This window comes from Mauremys reevesii, linkage group 6 (assembly GCF_016161935.1).
Source record: "Mauremys reevesii isolate NIE-2019 linkage group 6, ASM1616193v1, whole genome shotgun sequence".
Taxonomy (NCBI): domain Eukaryota; kingdom Metazoa; phylum Chordata; order Testudines; family Geoemydidae; genus Mauremys; species Mauremys reevesii.
In genome coordinates this window covers 24,645,810-24,658,986 of record NC_052628.1, presented here as the reverse complement: position 1 = coordinate 24,658,986, position 13,177 = coordinate 24,645,810, and the positions used below count along the sequence as shown (strand labels likewise).

Sequence of the window (13,177 nt, the reverse complement as noted above, 5' to 3'; positions counted from 1 at the left end):
GGTGTGGACGGTTGACCGGTTAGTTCGAATTAACGCTGCTAAATTCGACTTAAAATCCTAGTGTAGACCAGGCCATAGAAGGCCTTAGATAAGTCTGGCCCTCAGAGAATTAGATTTTATTGGTAAATGTTGATTTCACCATACACACCCAAACTAACAAAAAAAAGTTACATCGCTAATAGAAATTTACAGATAGGCAAAGTAAGAACAGTGTTGTTTGAGAACTTATTAGTGTATTATTTAAGGATATTTAGTTTGTATATTTTTATGTGGTGTTGACAATTTGTGTTTTAATCCTTATAAAACTTTAATTCTTTGAATTTCAGTGTCCACTATAATTAAATTATTGTCTGACTCCCTCATTATCTGATCCCCCAGAACTTCCTGCAAACGTGAAACTTTAAATTGATAAAAAATTGAAAAAAAAGTATAAAATCCATAATTTTGCACAGCTATGAACATTTAAATAAATAAAAATAGAAAAATGCTTAAAAGTAAACTGATATTATCAATCAAAATAATAAAAAAAATAAAAATCGCATTTTGCCAAACAGATATGACAAAGCAGCAACAGAAACGTCAGCTCTGAACATACTCAAAACTCAGTTAGGTATTTGCAAGGAAAAAAATACAGGGTATAAACAGTAGAAAAGTTGGTGTTACAGAAATGTAAAAATATATGAAAAGTACTAAAACAGGTTTGGAAAGAGATACAGACGCTCCTATGTATGAAGTACTATGAATAGTCTAGAACCAAGTGGGCCAATTGGTTTGGTAGCCATTTTAAGTGAAGATACATACAAAATAAGATATTTAGAGTCACTCTGGGATATTTGCTTTCAAGGCCAATTCCTCTATCCTGATGAAAAGGGAAATCTAAATAAACACAGGGTGAAATGCAGACCCTATCAAAGCCAGTGGGCAATTTGCTATTGACCTAAATGGGGCCAGGATTTTGTCCACAATATTTTCTAAAATAACTTGTCTATCAACAGAAATCACTTACAGGACTACAGAGTCTAAAAAACTATAGCAACAGACAAGGTACTTTCTCAACAAACTGTACACTTTTACAGATTAGTAGGTAATATAAAGATAAAATAAAGCATAACATGTAAAATATACCCCACAGTTAGAATTGTAGTATTGCCATCACTTTGCACCAATTAATCTGTTGATAGAAACACTCTTGTTTAAACAGCAGAACACACTTCTGTAATAATAATAAAAATTGGAGATATACCAATCTCCTAGAACTGGAAGGGACCTTGAAAGGTCATTGAGTCTAGCCCCCTGCCTTCACTAGCAGTACCAATTTTTGCTCCAGATCCCTAAGTAGTCTCCTCAAGGATTGAACTCACAACCCTGGGTTTAGTAGGCCAATGCCCAAACCACTGAGCTATCCCTTCCCCCTGTACTGTCACAGTCTTCATGGTCTAGTTTTAAGGGTGAATTAAACACTTTTAAAATGTTTCAGAACATACTTTTGCAGAATTCTAAGCTCTATTAACTTTAAATCATTGTTCCAAAATCACGTATGCTGGCACAAAATTACAGTTGTTGTAATTAATATGTTTGCACTTATATAGCGTATTTTATCTGAGACTCTAAAAATGCTTTTGAAATGTGGATAAGCAGTAATATGCACATTTTTTACAGAAGGACACAGGTAAGTGAATTGCCCAAAGTCATAAAGAAAGTCATAGAGTTGAAACCAAGTCTCATAGCTCACTGCCCACACTAGAAATTGGATACCGAGCTTTGCAGTTTTATTTGTCAGTGTACAGATTTGTACCCTGGAATATTAGTAATTTTTAAGAGTACCTTGGTACAGTTGGTGGTGTAAGAAATAGACAGGAAATGAGACAAGTGTAAGGGGAAGAAGAGATTTCCTCTTTCAGATGTTATATTATTGTTGTTATGCTCACATACCAACCCATTTCTTCTATTTTGCTCATCAGCTCATACCTTACATTTGATTTCACTGAGAGTTACCTTGGTTTTATTCTTCACCTGAGCTTGCCCCCTGTCACATCTCTACTATTTGTAAATATGCCTATTGCCCTCTCAGGCAATATTGATAACTACTGTGACGTTCCCCTGGTATTATCTGGACCAGTGATCTGTTAGTTCACTCCAATCCTTGACTCTGGGAGCCAGCCTTACCCTGCTCCACTGTGAGAACCCCCACTCCTGGGCCGTTCATGCACAGCCTCTAACATGTAAGCTGCTCCCAGCTACATGAGTGAGCACTTTTGGCCAGTCGCTGCATGGATTGTGCAACCGAATGACAATAGCCACTATCTCTGGTCCCAGACACAACCCTAGGAACCTCTGTCTTGCAGTGTCCAGTTATGCTTGCTGGACACTGCAAGCTTATATGAGTTTGTCAATTTAACAAAGAAATTGATATGTAACAGGCTCGTTATCCCCAGGGGAGTCTCTGACACGCTTCAAACCAAACTCACTGCTTCAAGTAGAACAAACAAACAAATTTATTAACTACTGTGACGGGGCAAGGCCAGATGGCTATAGAAAAGTAATGGGAGATAGATATATTAGCCCCAGGTTAAACAAATCCCTGGTACCAGGATAAGTAAATGGCAGCTGCTCCAGGTCAATTAAGACACCTGGGGCCAATTAAGATCTTTCCAGAAGGCAGTAGAGATTGCTAGGTTGATTGGGACACCTGAAGCCAATCAGGGGCTGGCTGAAACTAGTTAAAAAGCCTCCCAGTTAGTCAGCTGGGTGTGCATGTCAGGAGCTGTGAGAAGTTGTGCTGTTGGAGAGACTGAAGTGTATACACCATACTAGGTATAAGGAAGGGGGCCCTTAGGTAAGGGTGAAGTAGAGCAGGAGGAAGTGGGAGCTGTTGTGGGGAAGTAGCCCAGGGAATTGTACGTGTCCTGTTCCTAAAAGGTTAGTTACCATAGCTGATACTATTAGGATCCCTGGGCTGGAGCCCAGAGTAGAGGGTGGGCCTGGGCTTCCCCCCCAGTTAATCACTGAGACTGGGAGACAACAGAGACTATGTGAGAGAGGATTGCTTCTCCTCACCTCCCTCACTGACTTATGATGAAAATGGCCTAGGAGACTGTGACCCTTGTCTCTAGAGAGAGAAGGGTTATGGAGAGGGTCACAGTGAGCCTCTGAGGCTAGCGAAATCCATCAGGAAACACAAGACCCACAGAGCTTTGTCATGCTACAAAAGATAGATTTTAAGTGATTATAAGTCAAAGCACAAGAAGTCAGATTTGGTCAAATGAAATAAAAGCAAAACACATTCTAAGCTGATCTTAACACTTTCAGTGCCCTTTCAAATTTAGATGCCTCTCACCACAGGCTGGCTGGTTGCCCTTCAGCCAAGCTTTCCCCTTGGATTAGCGCTTCAGTTGTTTGGTGTGGTGTCTGTCGATGGAGCTGGAAGAGAGAGGTGGAGCATGGCAAATGTCTCTCCCTTTTATCATGTTCTTTCTTCCCTCTTGCTTTGCCCCCACCCCTTCAGGATCAGGTGAGCATTACCTCATCGTAGTCCCAAACTGATCAAGGGAAGGGGGGGTGACTCACTTGAGAATCCAACAGATCCTTTGTTGCTGCCTAGGCTAATGTCCTTTGTTCCTGTGAGGCTGGGCTGGGTTTGTCTCATACATGCCCTAAAGAGGTGTGAACTGCCCCTCTGTTCCTGGAGAGTTTTGCCTGGGCTTATTTTAAGCCGAGGACACATTTTCAACCTCGTAACTATATATATGAAATTACAATCTATAACAACAATGCTCAGTGCATCGTGAATCTTCTGAAGACACCCGACATGACAAACTTTGCATTGGATATCACACAATCATATTATAAGGATTAACATGGGGGTGCAGGGTGTTCCCCCAAGATGCAGAGTGTCACAACCACTATCTGCACTCTACAGATGTATATCTTCATTAGGAAAAGGTGTGTTTTTCTGTGCCAGTGCAGCTCTAAGCAGGGCTAGATGGCATGGTGACAAAGACACCTGCAAGCTGTCTACACAGCAGTTTCCACCTTTAGTAGTACCACTGGAGCTGTATCAGTGCAAACAAATGTTTACAAATGCTCCTAGTGGGGCCTCTGCTAGAATCTCCATCCATGATTTCAGTCTCCGCTTACTATGACTACTGCAAGTGGTTTCTCCATGTCCTATCTCTCTAGACTTCAGCAAATGCAGAATGCCTCTGTTCCCATTATAGTGATAAGTACTAAAAGCACATGTATTCTAAACACATTCTCAAACGGCTCACTTAGCGCCCACATTTTTTTTTTCTGGGTCTAGTCCAGAATTGCCCTTTTCACTTTTAAAATCTTCCCTGTACTTGGACTTAAGAGATCCTGTTTCAGGGAATGGATGGATATCCCAATTTTTGAACACAGGTATTTAATATTCCACTGTTCTATCATTTAAATGAATGACATTTGGAGTCAAAATCTAGCTTCAAATTTTCAAATTTGAAACAGGAAAAATATAGCAAATGTGCATTATGGACTATGATAGGCAGGAGTGTGGGGCGGCAACAGCAGCATTACAAAAGTAGTCTAAATGGAGCAAAGGACTTGCTGTCTTTTTATTATGAATGTCATACAGGATAATCCAAGCATTATATGCCCCACTGAACCCATAGACTTACCACCCTGGGAATATATATCAACATGAGAAGAGATTTCCTACTTGTAATATTGAAGTCAGAGATGAGATAGCTTGGTTCTGTCTCTGTTTTTCTGACCTGTGTGGCAAAAGAGCAAAGAAAAAATGGGGGTCTTTTGAATACTTTTTTAGTATGGAAATTTGTCAGCAGTGAAATTAGAACAAACTACTTCCAGCCGCTCCCAAAATGAGGTCTGCAACACTATTCCCATTGAAATCTCTATCAACCACCTGTATCTGGACATAACTGTATTTAATGTGTAATAGCTCCCCCTCCTCATGCACAAGTATGATTGCTTTTACTGATCCACACATAGTCTAGAACAGGATCAGTAGGCAAATATTGTCCATTCTCTTGTGGAGTGTCTTAGGGGAAGGTTGCTTGTACTAATGTATCCATTTCCTGTGAGCTGAAACACACACAATCTCAGGAAAACATTTTTTGTTCCACAGATGTAACATACAAATACCATAAAAGTGCTCTCTACTTTACATATGGAAGTTGCAAGACTCATGAGCTATATGATAAAGTCCTCTTTCATATAATTTGTACATCAATGACATACATATAACATATATATAGACTCATGTATAAAACACATGGTCTTACCATAGTGGATACTATTTATTTTGGCTGATGAGATGGGGAAGGAAAGCTGATTTAGAGTTTTGGCTTGCAGTGAAGCATGTGATGAAGTTTCCATGTAGGCAGTACAAACTGTAGCAACACACTGAGAATTTTAGAAAAAGACATACATGCACTGTGAACCAAACTCTGGTCAAATTGACCAGGCAAAGCTGCTAATCACTGCTATGATTAAGTATTATTGCTACTTATCCTCACAGTTAAAAATATTGACATTCTAAAAATCGGAGAAAGTTTATGCATTCCTACTTTTACTTGACATTCAAGTCCTGATTTCAAAGATGGGCACGTTTACGTTGTTCATGCCTAATTTGTGCTTGCAACTGCCATATATGTACATATAAACTGACTGCACAATCAAATGTTTTATTATGCATCTAGCTATCTATTTGCCTGAATACCTGATTTGAATGCACAGTCATATGGTATTTTCATTAATAGATTAAGCACATACAATTTGATACAATACCAAACTTTGAAAATCATGCCCTAGATAATTCATTTATTACTAGAGTGCAATGCCTTGTTAAGTACTAAACGCATAAACATCCTTTAATTATACTTTGAAACATACCACTGGTTTCTTGATTCTTTTTTGCATTGGAAAAAAGGGGAAAGGATTGGGTTACAAGCAAGGATTTCTGCAAAATGACTGTCTGTCACATAGGCCACATGCATATTGCACAACTCTCCTCCATTAGGAAGAACATCACTCATTTCAGATCCAACCATTGTTGTCTGGATTAAAGTATTTCTATGAGATTTGCAAGTTTCCCGCTAACTCCATTTTGGTACAGTAACGCCTCGCTTAACGTTGTAGTTATGTTCCTAAAAAATGTGACTTTAAGTGAAACAATGTTAAATTAATCCACTTTCCCCAAAAGAATTAATGTAAATGGAAGGGTTAGGTTCCAGGGAATTTTTTTCACCAGACAAAAAACGATATATTATATAGATATATACATACAGTATACATTTTAAACAAACAATTTAATACTGTTCACAGCTATGATGATTGTGAAGCTTGGTTGAGGTGGTGAAGTTAGAGGGTGGAAGAGGGAGGGATATTTCCCAGGGAATGCCTTACTGCTAAATGATGAACTAGCACTCGGCTGAGCCCTCAAGGGTTAACACGTTGTTAATGTAACCTCTCACACAAGGCAGCATAAACACAAGGAAGGGGAGAAGCATAGCAGACAGAGACAGACACACACCTTGTTTGTGGGAGAGAGAGAGAGAGAGAGAGAGAGATGCACACTGCCCCTTTAAGTAAGCTGACCCACTCTTAAGTGCATTGTCTTTTTAAGTGGATCAGGAAGTTGAGACAACAGCTGCTGCCCCAAACTCTCTATGTCTCTCTCCGTTGGTGTCCCCTCCCTGCTCTAGATGGAGAAGGGATAAGTGGGGTGCAGGAGCAGGAAGGAGGAGGACACCCTGACATTAGTCCCCCTCTCCTCCCCCCATGCACAGCAAGCAGGAGTCTCTGGGAGCAGCTCCAAGGCAGAAGGCAGGAGCAGCACATGGCAGTGAGGGGAGGGACAGTGGAACTGCTGATTGCTAGCCTGCAATTGATAGCCTGCTGGGTGGCTGCAGCACAGGGAATGTAGGGGAGCAGGGAGCTGATAGGGGGGCTGCCGGTCCACCCTGGTTACAAGCCCCCACCAGCTATCTGCAACGGGCTGCTCTTCCTGCAAGCAGTGGACAAAGCAGGCGGCTGCCAAACGACATTAGAAGTGAGCATCGCACAACTTTAAATGAGCATGTTCCCTAATTGATCAGCAACGTAACAACGAAACAACGCTAACTGAGACAACTTTAAGTGAGGAGTTACTGTACATGCAATTTCAACATCTGGCAGCTGTATCATTTCAGATTGTTGTTGGGAAACATTCAGCTTCCTGAGCAGGATAAATATTCATGCTAATCAGAAATATTATTATTTGATTCACTCATCTCCATTCTTCTCTTCTTTATGCGTTCTCCTTTCCTCTAACATCAGTCTCCTCTTAGTTCCTTCATTCATGGGCAGCAGGCAATGGAAGCTTGGGGAAACTAAGCCTCCCCAAATCTTGCACTGCCGAGGCGGGAGCATTGGCGGATTACCACATGGGCCCATGAGGCCGATGCCCAGGGACCCCAACCAATTTGGGGACCCTGGAAAAATCTCTCCCTGCCATGGCCCCGGATTGGGGGACGAGACTTGACCACAGAGCTTTTCCAGTCTCGGGGCTGCAGTGGAGGGAGGGCAAAAAGGAGCAAGCAAGGATGAAGCCTCGGGGGGAAGAGGCAGAGTGGGGGTGGAACAGGGGTGGGGCCTCATCGAGAAGAAGTGGAATAGGGGGCTAGCTTCCCCAAGGGGAAGCTGCACCCTGCTGCACATGCCTTCATTCATTTATTGGACTAGGCTTCCAAGGGAGGTTGCAGAATCTCCATCATTGGAGGTTTGTAAGAACAGGTTGGACAAACATCTGTAAAGTATAGTCTAAGTTTACTTGGTCCTGCTTCAATGTAGAGGACTTGACTTGATGAGCTTCCAGCCCTATAATTTCTATGATTCTATTATATGATGCTTGCCACATTCCTTCATCTTCAGCTACTTTCCATCTTTCTCATCTGAAACATTGCCTCTGTCTTTTAATTCCTCTATCCCTTATAATTACTCATTATGTTACTTGGTAAAACATTTTGTCTTAGTTTATATGATAGACAGTATACATATTATTGCTCTTACTTGTTTCTCATTATGATACAATGCCAACAATGTGCAAGGCACTTTACAGACAAATAATGAAGACAAGAAAACAGATCCCAAACCAAAAGAATTCACAATCTAGATGGATAACCCAGAGAAGGAGGACAGGGAATGAGAAATAAAACAAAATAAAGTGACTGAGCAGTAAAATTTAATTCTCATCTTGTTAGGTGAAAATTTTTTCTTCAGAAGTTAAAAAAAAATCTACCAAGTATTTTGCTTTTCAGTAGGATTTTGTGAAGAAGACCGGCATTTATAGGCCTTTTCAAATAAATGTTATTTTAAGAATGGAATCAGAACTCCAGGAGGAAAATAAAGTTGTTTTGACACTGTCTGATTGGGAAGTTACAGAGATTCTATAACATAAAAGGCAAGTGTTGCCTAGTAAACCCTGAGATCATAGCTGTAGACATTAACCCTACTGATATTAGAAATAATATGCCAGCCAGATCTCTGCATTTCTAGGAAGCCTCCATATCCACTAACTCTGGAAGAATTAAAATATTCTCTTATTATTGAGTATAAGATTTCTTTTGTTCAGAGAAACTTGTAGTTTTGGGGTTGATCTACCGCACAGTGTTATGCCAACTCTATCTACATAATGCAAGGTCAGAGGGCTTTTGGAGGTAGAATATCTGCAGAAAAAGGTTGAAACAATTCAAAGGTGACTCTGACCTCTGGTCCACTAAAGGGATTATAAGCAACTTGTATTGCCCCCCAACAAAATGGACAGTGTTGGTTTGGGTATGAGTATGGCCAAGACACCTCCAGGTGTATTTTGATTTCAGATAGTCTCTGTGATGGGTCGTCCCCACCCCAACCTCCGGGGTGCCACCTGATATACTGCGGTAACACTGAGCCTGCCTGTTCCACCAGCCTGGGCTCTCTCATCCTGTCCTGCTGAGCCAGGCCCTCAGTCCTCCTCCAGCACACACACACAGGTAGGGGCACACTCAGCTGCAGAAAGACACAGACACTGAAATCAGCTCTGTATGGGAAGACTCAGCTCAGGAGTTGCCAAGCACTCAAGAGACTCAGCTCAGAGAGTAGCACACCCCCTCTGGCGTGCAAACCCAAAATTGTATTGTCTTGTGCTGCACAGAAATCTGTACAGTGTAAAATCATGAAAATCACCACCTCCCTCAATGAGGAGAAAGATATGCACATCTTTCCCTCCCTATTACGAATTGCACAAACTGGGTTTTAGAATAGATGAGATAAGTTTATTAACTACAAAGGATAGATAAGTGATTATAAGGGATAGCAAACAGATCAAAGCAGATTAGTGAGCAAATAAAACAAACATGAAACTAAGCTCAATACATTAAAGAAACTGGTTACAAGTGGTAGTTTCTCACCCTAAATGTTGTTTTAGGCATTTATTTCACAGGCCAGACACCTTTTCCAGCCTGGGCTCAGCTCTTCTCCCCCCGATCAGCCCTTGTTTCTTAGATCTTCTCAGCAGTCATCCTGGGTGGGGATTCAGTGAAGAAAGAGCCCTGATTAACTCACTTCCCTGCCTTAAATAAGGTTTACATATGTCAGGAATCCTTTGTTTCCCAGTTTGGTCGCCACCCCTTTTGTGGAAAAATACTAGCAGGCCAAGATGGGATCTAATACCAGGTGATATGATCACATGACCCTGTAGTGTCAAAGCAGCATCCCAGGAAGCTTCTCAGGAAGGTGGGAGAGTATAGGGTGACCAGACAGCAAATGTGAAAAATCGGGACGGGGTGTGGGGTAATAGGAGCCTATGTAAGAAAAAGACCCAAAAATCGGGACTGTTCCTATAAAATTGGGACATCCGGTCACCCTAGGAGAGTAGCATCTTCAAAGTCCTATTGTCTTCCTAATGGCCCATTGACTAACCAGCAGACCGATTGCATTTTGTCTGGAGCGTGTTCCCCAGGTGCAAACACTTTTGTAATTGATACATAGTCCATATTCCTAACTTCAGATACAGAAATGATACATGCATACAAATAGGATAATCATATTTATTAAATCATAACCTTTCTACAGATACCTCACATGACCCATCTTGCATAGAACACGTTAGTTATGCCATATTCATATCATAACAATATTTCTATGAAGAATATGGGACGTAGTGTCACAGTCTCCGTGACAAGGCTCCTGATGGGGCTCCACAAAGAAGCCTTCCCTAGCATAAAATCACCAGGAGAGGCTGGTGGTGCCACTTCTACCTGCCCTCCTGGAGAGGGCATAGCAGCCACTGCTGGAGCCAAGAGGTGAAATTTGCACACTCAGTTCCAGCAGTATGTGATGCCCATGAAAGAGTTCACTTAAAAATGGCCATGGTCAATTTTAGAAGCTGCTAGAAACACTGTAATTTCCTTGGGGTATAATCAGCCAAATAGTTTGTTACGATGATATAGTGGTTGAGTGTGTATCCTATTGAGAAGTTTTGCTGATGAAATTTCTGTGGCAATTCAAAGAAACTTCTGGCTCACACTGTTCACTTCTATGAAATATTTTATTTTTCTAACTTGCCTTAGAACTCCTAGTTACTATTGCTCCAAGTACAACAGTTGTATTGTACTACTTCTATGGAAACATATTTTGTAGTTCACAGAATGTCTTTAAATAGTTCGCTTCACAATACACTAAAATAAAATTAAAGTTAAAATATATATTCCCCAGTGCAGATAAACTTTATATTAGTAAATTAAATATCTTAACCATACTATGGAATCCTCTGGTAGAGACAATGAGCCTGGACATCCACCTTCCTATGAAGTCTATGGAAAAACTCCGATTGACTTCAGTGGGATTTGGATGGAGGTGTAGCAATTGTAACATAAAATAGCCTTGTTAGTCTTTTTCAGAATTAAAAGGATATTAAACAATTATGTATTTTAATTTTCTTTAATTTTTCACAGGTAATTGTAACATATCAATATAAATACATTTTGACATTGGAATGTGGTCCTGTTGACAGACTAACAATGATATCTTCTCCATAGATTTGTATGTGTTCCAGTTTGACATCTTCCTGACATTGCTGATCTGTTCAGACTTGCATCTGAGAGACACCATCAGGCATGTTCATCATTTTTTAAAAAGTTCTGTCAGACTTAATATTAATAGAAACATTTCCATGGTTTATGTTTGAAATCCAATGAAAACTGAGGGTAGAGGGTTTGCTGGGTTTTTTAAGGATTTAAACATTTTCTTAAGGTGTTGGAAACTTAAACATTGGAGCAAATGCTTGTGTAGGCTAAACAGAAGTATTATTAACAATTGGAGTCTCACTGTCTAAGCTAAGTGAAATTCAAAATGTAAACAAACAGCAAGAAGCAAGTTTATAATTTACAAAAAAATAATTAAAAAAATCCCAAACAACCCAGGCTGTCATTCCCCCAACTCTGGATTCACCAGTGTTTCATAACTAAGTGACTATTTTAGTATTATAAGCTGTTCGGGACTGATACTATCTGTATATTTGTGTACTGAACAATGCCAAGCACATTATCTGCAATAAACTAAATAACTACAGCATAAATGGTGAGAAATAACCTAGATCTTAATGTTTCTCAGTTTTAGTAATCTAAAGTGAGTAATATAGATGAATAGTAGTTTAAATTAATGCTCATGGACTTCAGTAGGACCAGGGATTTCACCCAATGGGCCTGATTCTCCACTGCCTTGCACTTTTGTGCAGTCCTTTATTTGGCAAAGTGGATGTAAAATGCTACAATTCTTATTTTGTGGCATGTAACACTCCCTTTGCACAAATGGCTACGGAAGGTGTAAAGCAATGAAGAATCATACTCATGCTTTCAGGGTCGACTTTAGGCCTATTCCACCAATTCCCCCGAATCGGGCCCCGTGCCTAAGAGGGCCCCGCACCTAGTGAGAATCCCTTACCTGGCTAGAGGTGCCTTTTTAATTTTTACTCACCTGGTGGCACTTCAGGTCTTCAGCGGCACTTCGGTGGCAGGTCCTTCAGTGCCGCTGAAGACCTGGAGCAAGTGAAGCACCCACTGCTGAAGTGCCGCCAAAGACTTGTTTTACATGTCTGGGTTTTTTGGTTTTTTTTTTTTAAAGTCATCCCTGATGGGGCCCCATCTAAACTGTTCGAATTGGGCTCCACACTTCCTAAAGCCAGCCCTGCATGCTTTTTAGCCTGCATTTGCAGTGGTCTGGACTCGATAACCCAGAAGGTCCCTTTCAGTCCTGTGTCATATGTTCCTATGTGTCACTGTTGTTTATTAACATGAACAAGGGTTGAAAGATAAAAATCCGAAATGCAGTGGAAAACCATATTTGAACAGTGATTTTGAAATCTGGAACACCTGGGTTTTTTTTAGGTGCTAGCTGGAATGTGAACTTTCAAGAATGATATATTAAAATTTCATCAATGTCTTACTAGACACTGATGACCAACCCAATTTGGAATAATTGATCGTATGCTCAAGGTAGTGGGCTTTATGCCTATATGCATACTCTATTTCAAGGCAACATTTTTATAATATATCCAAAGCTAGGTTAAGATTGTAAGGCCAAAACTCTTTCCCAAGTGACTGATTTGATATTCTATTGATTTGAAATCTGTGGATTATGGCTATTTGTAAGTAATTTATTTATAATGAATCTGTATTATGCAACAACATCATGGCATCATTTGTAAACTTGATTCCTAGCCTACATGGTGGCTGCTTGACTGTCTTGAGGCCAATCTTAATTATGTGATTATGTTATCATATTTTGAATATGAGGCTGCATTCATTTAAATGACTGGGGTTACATCACTCTTAACTCCCTTCTAAGGACATAGGTTAAAATCTTCAAAAGCACTGATGTCACTTAGGCTTAAAGGTTTATTTTCAAAAGTAACTTGGATACTTAGAAGTGTTAGTGCCCAAATCATTTCTGAAAATGGGACTTAGGGTCCTAATTCACTAAGATACTTTGAAAATTTTATCCATAGGTATATTTGCCCAATTTCTAATGCAACTATTGATGACCCAGGTTTAGAAAAGTGATAGAGCTGTCATCAAAAGGCTTTGGGTCATAGTCATATGCCTATTCCATCTTTAGCTTTTTCATATTGTAGAAACTATAGTAAATCATATTTGTGATGATT

The 13,177-nt window shown here is 40.2% G+C and overlaps 1 long non-coding RNA gene across 1 annotated transcript in view; it reads left to right on the top strand.

Moving 5' to 3' along the window:
- Positions 1–11,130, top strand: part of LOC120407648 — a 31,343-nt gene extending 20,213 nt beyond the window's left edge. Inside the window, exon 6 of the long non-coding RNA XR_005600154.1 lies at positions 11,055–11,130. This is a non-coding gene — a long non-coding RNA (uncharacterized LOC120407648). The remainder of the gene's footprint in view (positions 1–11,054) is intronic.
- The last annotated feature ends 2,047 nt before the right edge of the window (positions 11,131–13,177 follow it).